Below are 14556 nucleotides of genomic sequence, written 5' to 3'. Positions count from 1 at the left end.
CTAAAGGCCAACATAAACAGTTACAAATTATGTTAATAGTATGTACCCTTGATATGATGTAATGAAAATGGCACTTTACCCCTATGATCTGCTTCCCCTAAACCCACAATCCCAGTCTAAAAATGAGAAAAACATCAGACAAATTCCAACAGAGGGGAATCTACAAAACACCTAACCAGTGCTCCTCAAAACTGTTTTGAAGGAAAACGTTGAAGGAATGTCTGAGTACCCAATGGCAAGAAGATTCTAAGGGGACATGACAAATAAATGGAATGTGGTATCCTAGATGGGATACCTGGAACAGAAAAAGGACATTAGGTAAAAACTAAGGAAAGCTGAATAAACTATGGACTTCGGTTAGTAATAATATATTGACATTAGTTTACTAATTATCATAAATGTACCATATTAATGTAGGAGGATGTTGTTAATAGGAGAAATTGGGTGAGGGTATATGGGAAATCTCTGTAAAATGTTCTAATTTTTTCTGTAAATCTAAAATTTCTAAAAAAATAAACTCTCTAAAAAAAAGAATAGTGACGGAAATGATTATAAAATACTAACCCCCACCCCCACAAATTTCTGTAATACTGAACGAGAGAAAGAAAGAGGTAAATAAAGTTGTTTGCCACCATCAGAGATAACTAGTAACTAATTTTCAGAGTAGAAATCAAGTTCAGAATTCAGAATTCAAGGAGTTTTCAGAGTTAAAAGATTGATATATCAAAGGAAAATAAACATCTACCTCATCTTTTTAGGAAAAAACTGTGGTTCAATCCTAGTTGACAAGGGAAAAGTCTTTTTAATGGAGGACAGCTGGCTAACAGATCCAGAATAGAAACATTTTGTGAGCCCAAATCACATAACTGATTTAAAAATTTTTAATGTTTATTTATTTTAGAGAGAGAAACAGAGCACAAGTGGGGGCAGAGAGGGAGACACAGAATCCGAAGCAGGCTCCAGGCTCCAAGCTGTCAGCACAAAGCCCCGACACAGTGCTCAAAGTCACAAACCTCGAGATCATGACCTGAGCCAGTCAGACAACCTACTGAGCCACCCAGGCGCCCCTGAAATAACTGATTTAGACAACGAAAGGCTTTAAAAACATCAAGCAAAAAGCTTCTGGGAGACAGAATTTTCTCAGTGAACCAAACTACTGCCTCACTGATCAGCTGCTAATTGCAAAGAGGGGGAAAAAAAATCTTTATAATGGATAGATCTATAAAATACCACTTTAACCAAATGATCACACTTTAGGCATACAAAACCCGGTGTTATATGCCTTATATTATGAATGAATACAATGTACACAAGAGCATCTAAGCCAAAAAATCTAAATATAATCCAGCATTTAGACCCAACCTTCTATTTTTAGGAAACACAGTGGCTGCAGATACAAATTAAATACCACAAGGAAACAATCAGACAAATTCAGAATGTGAAACATTCTGTAAGACAACTGGCCTGATCTCTTCCAGAAGCCAGGACCATGGGAGAGCAAGTGGAGGTAGGACAAATGTAGTACAGTAGTCTCCCCTTATCCGAGGTTTTGCTTTCCATGATTTCAACCACTGGTCCTAAAGCAGATGATGCTCCTTCTGACTCACCGTCAGAAGATCAATAGTAGCCTAACACTACATCACAGTGCCTACATCATTCACCTCATGATGAAGTGAATGAATCACACAAGCATTGTATCATCATCACAAGACGGGTGTACAGTACAATAAGATATATAGGGAGGGACAATTTTCACATAGCCTTTATTATAATACATAGTTATGAACTATTTTATTATTATTGTTATTAATTTCTTGCTGGGCCTAATTTACAAATTAAGCTTTATTACAGATATATATGTATAGGAAAAAGTAGGGTTCAGTACTACCTGCAGTTTCAGGCATCCATTGGGGGTCTTGGAATGTATACTCCACAGAGCGGGGTTGGGGGTGGGAAGGGCATGGATTAAAAGTGTCTAAGGCAACAACAAATGTAACACATGAACTTTGATTGAATCCTGGTTTGAGAAACCTACCTACAAAATGGACAACAGAAGAAACTTGGATACAGAATAAAAATTAAGGTGTTTGGTGTTTTGGGTTTGTTTTTTGTTTTTGTTTTTGAGAGAGCAAGGAGGGGCAGAGGGAGAGTGAGAGAGAATCTTAAGGAGGCTCCATGCCCAGGGAAGAACTGCAGGATGCAGGGTTCCATCTCACCACTGTGAAATCATGACCTGAGCCGAAATCAAAAGTCAGACACTCAACCAACGGAGCCACACAGGCGCCCTAAGTATGGAATTTTCAGAGTGACAAATATGTTCTAAAATTAGGCTGTGGTGATGGCAGCATTATTCCGTGAATAACAAGAAGAATTTTTTTTAACTTGTATATTTGAAATAGGTGAATTGTAATGGCGTATAAATTAAATCTCAACGAAGTTGTTAAAAAATTCTTAGCCCCTTTTTACTTGTGATATTACTCTGTGATATTTTCTATTCTGTTTCATTTAAAACCACGACATTAGTTGTGACCTCCTAAATTCATTCTCCACTAATGGGTGACTGGCAACTTGAAATACACTGCCATAGAGTCCTCTAACAGTAGAACTGATGCCCACATCTCCTATTTATCAGGACCAATCTCATTCATGCTTCATGTCCCAGAAAAAGTCCAACTCTTCCTGGTCATCTTCTCTGAGTTCTTAACTGCCACATCCTCCATGTACATGTACAATGGAGGTGGTGTACATCCTCCATTTTACCGAATCCGTCATCTCTCCTCAGCCCTTCACTGGGCTGAAATTCCTAGTTTGTGACAAACTTAGCTGATTATACGTTTACCATTCCTTATTATCATCTACCCTCCTTCCAATTCTTCTCCACTGATTAAGGATGTTCGCAACTCGTTCACAGTATCCTTACTGCCGTCACCACCTACTGACCACCATTCATGCAGACTGACTAACCCCTTTAATACCTCAGCCTCTTTAATTCATTGGTGTCCTCATTTCCACAGACTTTTCATTCAATCCCACTTTAGCAGTCCATTTTCCAAAGCATCCTGGGTATTATCATTGCCAGAAACGATTATACCTGTTAAATCTCTATTTCAAGCATCCCACTCTGACCAACACACTCAATCCTTCTAGTTCATTACTTTATCCAATCCCACCCACCCCCAACAATTCTAATTGAAATTTCCGATACATTAATGCTACCACTTCCTTACTATCCATTCTGATTTCACCTCCTTTTCTTATCCAGTTACGAGTTCATGATTCATCACCACTCCTGTAAGCACTCCCTTTAAAAAGCCCTTATTTTCCTTGTCCCTTCCTTTTTCCTTATTTTATAGTGACCTAGTTTTATGTGTCACTTTGGTTGTGCGGCAGTCCTGTTATTCAATCAAACACAAATCTAAGTGTTGCTATGACGATATTTTGCAGATGTTGCTAACATCCACAGTCAGTTGACTGTAGGTAAAGGAGATTATCCTCAATAATGTGGGTGAGCCTCATCCAATCCGATGAAATGTCTTAAGGGACAAACTGAGGTTTTCCTGAGAAAGAGGAAATTCTACTTCAGGTCTGTAGCATCAACTCTTGCCCAAGAGTTTCCTGCCAGCCTGCCCTACAGATTTCCAACAGGTCAGCCTCCAACTGTGTAAGCAAATTCTTTGAAATTTCTTTATATATAAATATCTGCTACTGATGCTCTCTCTTTAGAAATCTGATACACCTAGCAAAACCTCACCCCAGAAGTTGATCTGCCTATCCGTGTTTGTATCTAACCAGTTAAATAATGCCAGCGGGGGGACGGGGGGGGAAATCACAAAACCAGCCTGACTAATATCACTTTAAATTCAAGATTTCAAACCTTAAAAGAATAATTAATCAATACTTCCTGGCAAACTGCTTAAAACTTCCCAAACTCGCTTCCCCCTCTTGCCCATACCAAACTCATACTTCACTGAGAAAACTGAAACCAGGACAGAAGATAAAGGCTGAACACAAGAAGGATAAGCTTTCATCTTCTAACCACCAAACTTCCTTACAAGGGCACACAATTTTTCTGCATTTCCTCCTCTTTGATGGAAGACCTCTGTCTAACAAAGACCAATCTCTCTACTCATGCTCTCCATTCCTTTTCCTGTATATTCTCTTTTTCATTCACTAGACCCTATATTTTACTTTATCTACCCATTCACTCTTCTGTTTCAATTCATGGCTAATCTTTAAGAAGTTTTCTACATATACTATACCTGCATTTGCTCATTTCTCATTTACTCTTAAAAAAACTTTTCATTCAATGTATTTTGACTGATTTCAATTTGGTTTCTTTCTCTTCACTTCAATAAAACTCATCAACGTCACCAGCAATTTCCCACATAATCTTTCTGTGCCTGCTTCCTCATCTATAAAATGGGAAAAACGCTGAACAGAGTCTACCTCATAGGGCTGTTGTGTGATGTTTAAACACTTTAACATAGGTAAAGCCCTAGAACAGTGCTTGGTATATGATAAGTATTGAATAAGTATTAGCTATTATTAGAACATTCTGGATTCTTGTTTTCCCTCGGTTTTGATTATTTATTTCTATCTGCTTATTCAACAGTGTGTGAGTCCTGGAGGAGTAAATCACCTCAGATTTTTGTGGGGCAGGAAGAGGTGGAAAGATACAAACCCAACTATGAAATCTCCATTAAACAATTAAATTGAATTGAATTTCAGCCAAATATCTTCAACCACGACATAATTTCACAAGGATGAGATACCTCAAGCCCAATAGTCAAATCAAACCCACTCCTTCCACTCATTCCTCTACCTCCATGCTTTCCAGTCCTGCAGATTTTTGCCAGCATCATTTTTCTAAGTCTAAGTCCTTCCTCTCCACATTCATTTGCTGCTCACTTCTATATAGCTTGACTCTCCACTTTGATTATATGTTTCCAGACAGCAGACTAAGTTATACTTCCAGAAACTGCCTCTGGGTGCTATGTACATAGAAAACTATCTACAAGTATTACCAAATAAGAGACAAAAAAGTTATTTACTAATTCTGCATTCACTGTCAAATGATGACTAGCTTGTCTACTTGACGTTTTGGAAACCATGATTCAAGTCTATTTAATGTTAATGTTAAAAAACTACACATTGCCCTAATTACTCTCATAATCCCTCCTGAATTGCACTACTCACATCCTTTAAATACTCAACAAATATACAGATATTTTGATCTTTGTTTTATACACTGTGGAAGAAAACTATGTTTAAAAATCACTAAAAGCTGGGAGAGGGGAGGTAAACCTGGAGAAAGTGAAAAAGGATACATGGTTTATACCTGATAATAAAAATTTCAACTACAGAATTACTACAAATTACAAGTTTTAAAAGGGAGTTTAACATACAAATTATTATTAAATATACAAATTATTAATTAATGAGCAAAATAAACAGCTTTCTTATATATACAATCAGGTAGAAGATAAAATGAAAGATGCCATTTCTAACAGAGAAAAGAAAGAAAAAAAATTAATAGCAAAAAAACCTAAAAATGCTATTAGGAACCCAAAAAGGGACTTGAAGAAATGAAAAGATTAAGGTTTTCCATATTCTTGGATAGAGAGACACGACACTTTCATAAAGCTGCCAATAAATATGAAGAAAACCCTAAACACAAAGTGAATCTATGTGATAGAAGTTAAGGTGGGAGGGGTGGTGCACAAGAAGAGATATTAACTTGAAAAGAGCATAAGAAAACTTTCTGGGTAATGGTAATGTTCCAGATCTCGATCTGGGTGTTGCACAGAATATATACATAGGCAAAATTCACTGGGCTATACATTTAAGGACTGTGCATCTTACTACAAATTTTACCTTCATAAAATAAAAAAATCAAGTCATCCCAACAGAAATGGTAACTAAACTAAATGGACTGATTGCAAAATTTCATATAAACAAGATGGAAGTCAGAAAAGATTTTGAAGAAGAAAGGGAATTAGCCCTAACAGAAAACACAGTATAAAATACAATAATTAAAACAGGATGGTTTGGTTCCCAAATGGGCAGATAGGTCAGTGGACCAGAAATGGTCCCAAATACACATGGAAATCCAGTAAATTATAAAGGTGGCATTTCAAATCTGTAAGACAAAAACTGTTATTCAATAAATCATGTTGGGACAACTGGATGGTTATGTGGTAACAGAAATAAGGTTGGACCTATATATCAGACCTTACTCCAGAATAAATTCCAAATAAGTAAAAGAATTAAAAGTACAAAAAGAGAGTGAGAAAAGAACAAAGAAACCATAAAAGTTCTAGAAAAATGACATTTGAGAATTCTTACATAGTCTTTAGCTTAGCAAAAGACTTTCTAACCATAACATGCAATTTAGAAGTCAGTAAAGATTGGTAAGCATTTTAACTTGGGAAAAAAATTGGGGAAAAAAATTCAGAATGATAAAATCACCATAAAGAAACCAAAAAGTGAAGAGCAAACTAGGAAAAATATTTCCAAAAATTAGCATAGAGCTATTTTCCCTAATATAAAAATAAATTCTACAAATCTAAAAAAAAGTGATATAAAAATAGGCAAGGATATGGACAGTTCACAATAAAAAAACTATAAATAGCTCTTAAAAGTAAAAATATGTTTAATGTCTCTCATAATGGCAGGGCTGGTGAAACCAAGTTGGAACAACTTCTACAAATGTTATTTTGGCAATGTCTGTCAAATTTAGAAAGGCACATACATTCTGATCTAGCAATTCCACTTCTGGATATGTATCCTACACATTTCTATGCAAGTGTTAAATGATGTATATTTAAGGTAATCCACTTGACCATGGCTTTTGACAGCAAAAGAACAACCTAAAACAACCTAGATGTACATCAAAAAAGGGGCTAGTTAAATCAATGTTACACCTGTAAAATGGTGTTATGATCTGAATTTGTGTCCCCTTTGGAACTTTGGGAGGTAATTAGTACTGTAAGAGCTTGTGAAGATAGGACCTCAATGATGGGATCACTATCCTAAAAACAGGAAGAGAAAGCAGACACTCCCTCTCTCCAAGTGAGGACACAATGAGGTGACATCTGCAAGCCAGGAAGAGTCCTCACCAGGAACCAAATCTCTGAACACCTTGATCTTGCACTTCCCAGCCTCTAGAACTAGAATGCCTATTGTTTAAGCCACCCAGTCTATGATATTTTGTTATAGCTGTCCCGGCTAAGACAAATGACACACTGTGAAGGTGTTTAAAAAATAAACTTGGTATTTACATAGGAAATCATCTCTAAACTATATTGTTAAGTTAAAAATAAAAGATAAAGGATACTGTGCAAAGTATGCAACAACTCAATGAATAAGGAGGTGAAGTCAGAGGACATACATTACATATGTAAGACACACAATTCCTCATTGGCAATTCTGAAATCTGTCAAGCTCAGAAAAATAAGTTTTTTATAAGCTTAGTACAAACCTACTTGGTGTCAAAATCTGACAAAAATTTCCATAAGACTTTATAATCTTTATTTATCTTTAGTGTACTATTTATGCTTTTGAACAGAAATATTAACATTTAATTACAGGATGCTACACACTTTCCCCCCTCCACTAGGGATTTTGAATGAAATGGTCGATGCACTATATTACCTTTCTGCAGCAACCTCCCCCCCCCCAAAAAAACCCAAAAAACAACTAATTCTGAAATGCATCTGGATCCAGGGTTTTGGACAAGTAATTGTGTATTTACTTGCACATACATTAACTTCTTTACAGGGATTCACAGGAAACTTAACACTGTTTCCATGTGGAGGAAGAGAATGGGAAGGATATTTTTTACTATATCTTTCTCAATCTTTGGAATTCTGAATCAAAATGAGTAAGTTACTTAGTCAAAATATAAATAAAATTACTAAAACTTTTTTAATTCTCAGCCAGATGCTTTGGTTTTTGTTTTGACTAAAAAGTAACCCTTTCTTAAGTCACAGAGAAATCTATACAGTGATGGCTTTCCTTTATTTCATTTTTGGTTGACCCTTATGGCAGCTGCGATTCACTCTGTAAAGAGCAAGTCAGAGAAGGGTGAGTATCCATTCCCATTAACAGCTTTTAGAAAACAGCAAGTTCCTGATGTGTTAATGTCTCATGCCAAGCAAAGGCGGTGTGCTTAGCTCTTTTCTTTCCTCGTGACCCTAAAAATATGTTGGGGCTTGAGCCCCTCAGCAACAGGAAGCAGTGAAACCCATTACTTCTCTGAGAAAAATTTAAGAAAAATGCTCCTAGCATAAATCTAGCTTTAAGTCTTCAGAGCTTCAATACTGCAGAGTTTGAGGATTCTGGTTAATATGTGAATAGCATCTTTTCTATCTGCTTTTCATATACTTCTTTTAATATCCTATTGTGCTCCAAAATGCATTTGAGATGACTATAAAGTTTGTCTTTTCTCATGATTTACATTTTGACTTATCTGTACCATGTCACAACTTTAACCAGAAATTAGGAAAGAAGACATCTTGCTTTTTGCGGTTTATCTAGTGAGTATATTTTACTTTATTTTTTTAATAAAGTTTATTTATTTTGAGAGAGAGAGAGAAAGCAAGCATGTGGGGGAGGGGCAGGGGGGAGGAGAGAATCCCAAGCAGGCACACAAAACTGTGAGATCATGACCTGTGCCAAAATCAAGAGTCAGACACAACCTACTGAGTCACCCAGGTGCCCCTAGTAAGTATATTTTAAAAGGCAAGGTAAGAGATGTATGGTTTGGAAGTCGCCAAATGCTCCACCATCCAGCACTCAGGCCTCAAGATGAAAGAAATTCCCAATGAGATGCCTAACAATATCTGGTTCCTTGAATTAGGACATAAGTGTACTTACGTTTGTCCTTATTTCCCATCAAGTTATACTCACTGAAAGAAAAGACTAACTTCTACTTCCTGCTGCCCCCACATCACCTAATTCCTGGATTGGTGTAGATGGCTTCTCAGTGAATACTGCCTATGTAAAACTAACATCATTTCATAGTTGCTGTCTTCAAGAAGGAGCAAGAAATTTGATGTACCAATATAACCACAGAAACACTACACAGAAAACAGAAAAACACAGGAAAAATATTTCCAGATGCCACTTATAAATAATTTCCCTCATTTTTCTAGAGACCTCTAGAAAATGCTTAATGAACTGTTGTGGTTACCCGGTCTCTGACAAATCTGCAATCTTCACAGAGTCAAAATTAAGATTAAAGATATAACAGTATTCCATTTGCTTCAAATACGGGTACATGATACAGCTATTCCCCATTCCTGGATTGCCATTCTTTTAGAAATCTGTCAAAATCAACCTAGGAAAGCTTGGACAATTCTCTGCAGTGGTAAAGGTAAACACGGCAAAATAACTTTGTATCAGAGAATGTGGCAAATAATTTTCTTTTAATATCTGTATCTGGAACGTTTCTAAATTTTAAAGCAGAGAGGATTAGTGGTACAAACATTTCAGCCAATTCAGATTAGATACTAAGACAATCCAATTTTAAACAAACCCCAAAGATGCAGCGGAAAACAACTGGCATTTTGGAGAATTCAAATGTTTACTGTACATGAAATTAGTTTTTAATTTACTTGGCATTTTGCATTTGTTCCAAGTTAAAAATCTTAAGTGTTAATAATAGCTAAAATTTCCTGAATACTTTTATCTAGTATTCCAGGTACTATATTAGTGTCAAGCACTTCACATACAGTACCTTAAATTTTACAGCCCTATGAGATTATGTGCTATTATTACTCTCATTTGACAAATAATAAAACAAGCCCAAAGATGTTATATACCCTGAACTAACCTGGCCATATAATTAGATTTGGAGCATGAATGTGAACTCAGAGATGACCCTAAAGCCCATGTTAACAACCACTATTAAGTTTGGGCTCCTTAACTTTCTAAAGAATTGGCAGATTTTAACCAAACCTGATGTATCAGGAGACAGGGTACCAGGAGACAGACATGTATTAACACCACATTAGCTATATTTATGATATAATCCACCACCCTGAAAAAGAATGGCGGCTAGTAAGTTTTCTTACATATTCGCATATAATTTAAAAAACAGATTTCAATGAAATTTAGCCGGTCCAGATATTTGGGGCAGGCTTTTGTTTGGGGAAAGCTCTCATAAATCTTTTAAAAGAACATAAATTCACTGTTTAGATATGCCTTTAGTCCCATGTCTGATCATAAGCTTCTTAAGGCTAATAAACTCTTCATTTTCACATCTTCCACTAACCCTCTGAGAGTAATGGAAGTCTCATTAGTAAGCATGGTGCTGTAAAATGAATAAAATCTATCATTCAAAAACTCTTAGGTTACTGTGAAGCTTTTTTCTAGAAGAATGGGTATTACAGAAAATATTTGACTTAACAATTTTCTCTGCTTCTGAAAATTACAAAAGTCTAAGTTTCACTGCTGTTCTTGACACAGGATTCTGATTATCACCCAAGGACTCTTTCTGTCCTAGTATGTTTTCTGAAGAAAAACCTATCTGGTAACATTTCTATCAAAAAAGAGTTCCAACAGCTTCACTTTATAGTTCTAAATCCAAAGAGGCTAAGCAACTTTTCTATGGCTCTAGAACTCAATGGCAAAGTCCAGAAGACAGAACTGAGAAGTGAACCCAAGTTTGATTCCCGGACAGGTCTAGTTTCACCTACTGCCCTGAATGATAGGACAGCTCTTATTTCAATACTCCTGTCATCTTTTAGGTAGTAAAGTCTGTTGACTCAGAACTCATTTCTGAAATCAGAGTTCAGGTTAATCTGCATAAGAGAAGACAAATTTTCTAAATGTTCATGTAAGAGCTTATGACTAAGACAACAAGCATCACAGCTCACTGAAATAGGCAAATGATTCATACCTAGAGTTATGTGGCTATAATGACTTCCTTGCACTACATGAATCAGAAAGACTACTACCTATACCATTGACTTGACCAGAGACCTCTAGAGAGCTGGCACTTTCATGTCAGACATTATTTGACACTTCTATATTTGCAACACAGCATCTAAACTACCTGGTCGATTCAAATGTGTCCAAATTCACTTCACAGACAAATCAGACTAACATGAACCAGACTTCCCATCCAAGTACTAACCAGGCCCGACCCTGCTTAGCTTCCGAGATCAGACGAGATCGGGCGCGTTCAGGGTGGTATGGCCGTAGACAACTTGAACCAGACTTCTATTCAACAACTTCTTCAACTGCCACTAGGATAATCACTTAAATAATTTCAAGTTGTTTCACTTGAGAATCTTCACAAGGTCATTTCCATAATATTAGGCATTGAGTTAATATTCTAACATCATTAATTTGGGTGGAATTTATTCTTTAATTGCCTTCCCAAGTGGCCTTTCTCCCAGGATCTAAAGGAATTTAAAGGGTATAGTTTCCACCTGTTCTGGGACACTTAAGGAGAGCCCATTTCAGTGCTATCTCTTCCTTTTAACATAATTTAGAGTAGAATGAGGAATGACTACTAATGGGTACAGGGTTTATTCTTGGGGTGATGAAAATGTTCTGGAATTAGATAGTGACCAATGCAAAACTTTGTGAATTCACTAAAAACCACTGATGCACACTCTAAACGGTAAGTCCTATGGTATGTGAATTGTATCTCAATAAAGCTGTGATTTTAAAAAACAAAAGAATTTCATAAACAAAACAAAATAAACTGGTTTCACATGTAACCTGACAGTGAGCTACTGCCAAAGGACTGTATCAGTAAACCTTACTGAAATCTGACATACTAGGCAAAGCAATGAAAGTTTGGGATCTCAAGATTTTCATTCCTTATCTTAATAAAGTATCATTTCCTTTTTATTTGTACTCTACATCAGATATTAATGGGCTCACCTCAAATTTGCTCATATCCAAAACAAATGCTAAAATTTATTAAGCAGTGAGTGGGAAAAAAGATGTAACTTGGGATAAATCGGTATTATTTGGAGTTTTAGGCCCATATGCTTCACCAAGATAGAATTTTAAATTAAATATTTCTAAAAAAAATGCTATTAGAAGTTAAACATTTCTTTTATTTTATTTTTTTTTAATGTTTATTTATTCTTGACAGAGAGACAGAGCATGAGCGAGGGAGGGGCAGAGCAAGAGGGAGACACCGAATCTGAAGCAGGCTCTGAGATATCAGCACAGAGCCCGACTCGAACTCACAAACTGTGAGATCACGACCTGGGCTGAAGTCAGATGCTTTAACCAACTGAGCCAACCAGGCGCTCCTAGAAATTAAACATTTCTAATAAAACTTTTAGGTAGCCTATTTCCCATATTCTAGCTTTTCTGCTTAGTCATCAGAAACTTCAAAAGCAATAGTCACCAAAAGACAAATGCAATCATTTTTAGACTCCTATTGAAACATCACTGTCTGTGCATGATACACATACTTAAAAAAAAAACATTTTAGACGAGGTTTTATTTTAGGATAGCAAATGGTTTAGAAGGGACAGAAAAAAATTGATACTGAAATTGATAAAGACTGGACTTTAAATCTTATTGACTGTAAAGAGCTTTTCATCAATCAGACTTTTATTGAACACTTACTATATTCCAGGCTAGGTGCTGGAGACACAGATGCAAGACAGGCCTGTCCTCAAGGAGGTCCCATTTTGATTTCTTGCTTGCTTTTGTCAGGCACAGCACTAAACATGTTCACTTAGAGCATCTGCCCTCCTAGGTTAACCCACAGCAGGAAAATCTGAGATAGACATTACAAATGACTGTAAGACTGTAAGGCTGTTAAGACTAAAAAGTTAGATTTGGAAATAAATAAAGCTGTTGTACATTTAGACCAACTTCCTAACTCTACTTCCTAATACAACACTGCACTCTAAGTTCCAGATTGTACTACTAACAAAAAATAGTGAAATGACCGAGAGTATAACTAATACCTTTTTTAACACTCATCACTTACATAACTGTATCATTTAAAGGCATATCTATATTTCAAAGCATCCTCTTCCATTAAAAGATATTTCCCTTTACCTTCAAACTCTCCATCTGAGTACAGTACTGAACAGTTGCTGAATGAATGAATGAAATAAACAGATGTTCTAATTGTCAAGAAGGTACTTGCTGGATGCTTGTCTCCAAACACAATGGACTGACAGACCAGAATTCTACCGAAGACTACTGAATTTCAGAGGTAAAAATAGTAACCACTGAACAGTGATACCATGTAGTCAACATGTTATTAAGTTCACAGTAAACATCTGATAGGGAACTCTCAGAAATAAAAATCAAAAGCGTTCATCCCAACACTCTAAACCGGACTTGATCCTACCATCTAAGGATTGGGAACACAAGGGCAAGACAAAGAGAGGAGAGGGTGGGGTGAAAAAGTCAAAAGGTCACCACCGAGTGACCCTCAAGAGAAATGCCCGCTGACCACTGAAGCTCGCTCACAGCGTGATGGACACCTTCCACGCAAGTCGCGGGCAGGGCTCCCCCTCACAGCCCAGCGCTGAAAGCCACCCCAGCCTTTTTCGAAGCTGCTGCCTGTGTTCGCCCAGAGCCTTAGCACAAAGAAACCACCGAGAAACAAACCACGGACCCTGTGGGCGCCAGGAAGGCGTCCGGACCCAGCAACCGGAGGAGCGCTCTCATCTCCCCATCGCCGGGAGAGGCAGCCAGGGCGCGGCGGGCCGCCCAGGCGCCTCCGTCCGGACCTTCCTCGAAGTGTTTCAGAACTTGCCGCCCGCCGCTTCCCCCTCCCCCCCCACCTCCCCGCTCCATTTTCCCCTCCCGACGCGGATGCGGGACCCGTGCAAGGAGGGCGCGCGAGGACTGACGGGTGGAACTGAAGTGGCGGGCCGGGGGCTGACGGCCTGGGCGCGCCGGGTCTCGCAGCCCCACGCCCCCTGGCCGGCCCCAGCCTCCCCAGCCGCTATTGTTCCCGCGCCGCCCCCGCCCGCCGCGCGCCCCCAGCCGGCGCGCGCTCCCGCCCCCCACTCCCGGGAGGGGGTCAAGGCTGAGGAGAAGGCGGCGGCGGTGGCGGCGGCACAATAACATAAACACGGCGGGGCCGCCGGCCGCCCCGGCCCTGCGGCACCCGCCGCACTCACCCCGCAACGCAGCGAACGGCGACAGGAAAGCCCGCCGGCAGGACTGGCGCCGTCCAGGCGCTCGCCACGGCCGTTACCCAGGGCTGCTCGCGGCTCTGCGTTCCCGGCCGCGTCGTCCGGCCTCGGCCACTCCGCTGAGTAACAGGGACGCGGGCCGTCACCGCGCACGCCCGCCCACGTCATCGCGCAGGGCCCCACCCCCGCGCCTCGCACACGGCTCTTGGGGCGGGGCAGCCTCGGGGCCCGGATTGCGGGGGCGGGGCTCGAAGTCTGGGGCGGGGCTACTATAGGGGCCGGGAGGACTTGCGGAGGTCCCCTGGAGGCGGAGCTGCGGGGAGAGCTTTTGAGGGCCAAGTGTGAGGGGCGTGTCGGGGAATCGGAGGGGGCGGGGCCCTGCTCTTGGCACGTGGCGGCGTGTGGCCGGAACTCTAGGCTG

General features: G+C 39.2%; 1 protein-coding gene across 4 annotated transcripts in view; it reads right to left on the bottom strand.

Moving 5' to 3' along the window:
• Positions 1–14283, bottom strand: part of MAPK8 (mitogen-activated protein kinase 8) — a 97211-nt gene extending 82928 nt beyond the window's left edge. Inside the window, exons 1-2 of one of the 4 annotated variants that reach the window (XM_027062513.2) lie at positions 14121–14282; positions 12601–12754 (exon numbers count right to left, since the gene is read on the bottom strand). The gene's annotated coding sequence lies outside the window, so the exon portion shown is untranslated. Of the gene's footprint in view, positions 1–12600; positions 12755–14120 lie in introns of all 4 variants that reach the window. The other 3 variants (XM_027062515.2, XM_027062512.2, XM_027062516.2) reach the window with 3 other exon arrangements.
• Between the last annotated feature and the right edge of the window lie 273 nt (positions 14284–14556).

The sequence above is a fragment of the Acinonyx jubatus genome, chromosome D2 (assembly GCF_027475565.1).
Source record: "Acinonyx jubatus isolate Ajub_Pintada_27869175 chromosome D2, VMU_Ajub_asm_v1.0, whole genome shotgun sequence".
NCBI lineage: Eukaryota > Metazoa > Chordata > Mammalia > Carnivora > Felidae > Acinonyx > Acinonyx jubatus.
The sequence above is the reverse complement of the archived record's forward strand: the minus strand, read 5'-3'. Positions and strand labels throughout refer to the sequence as shown.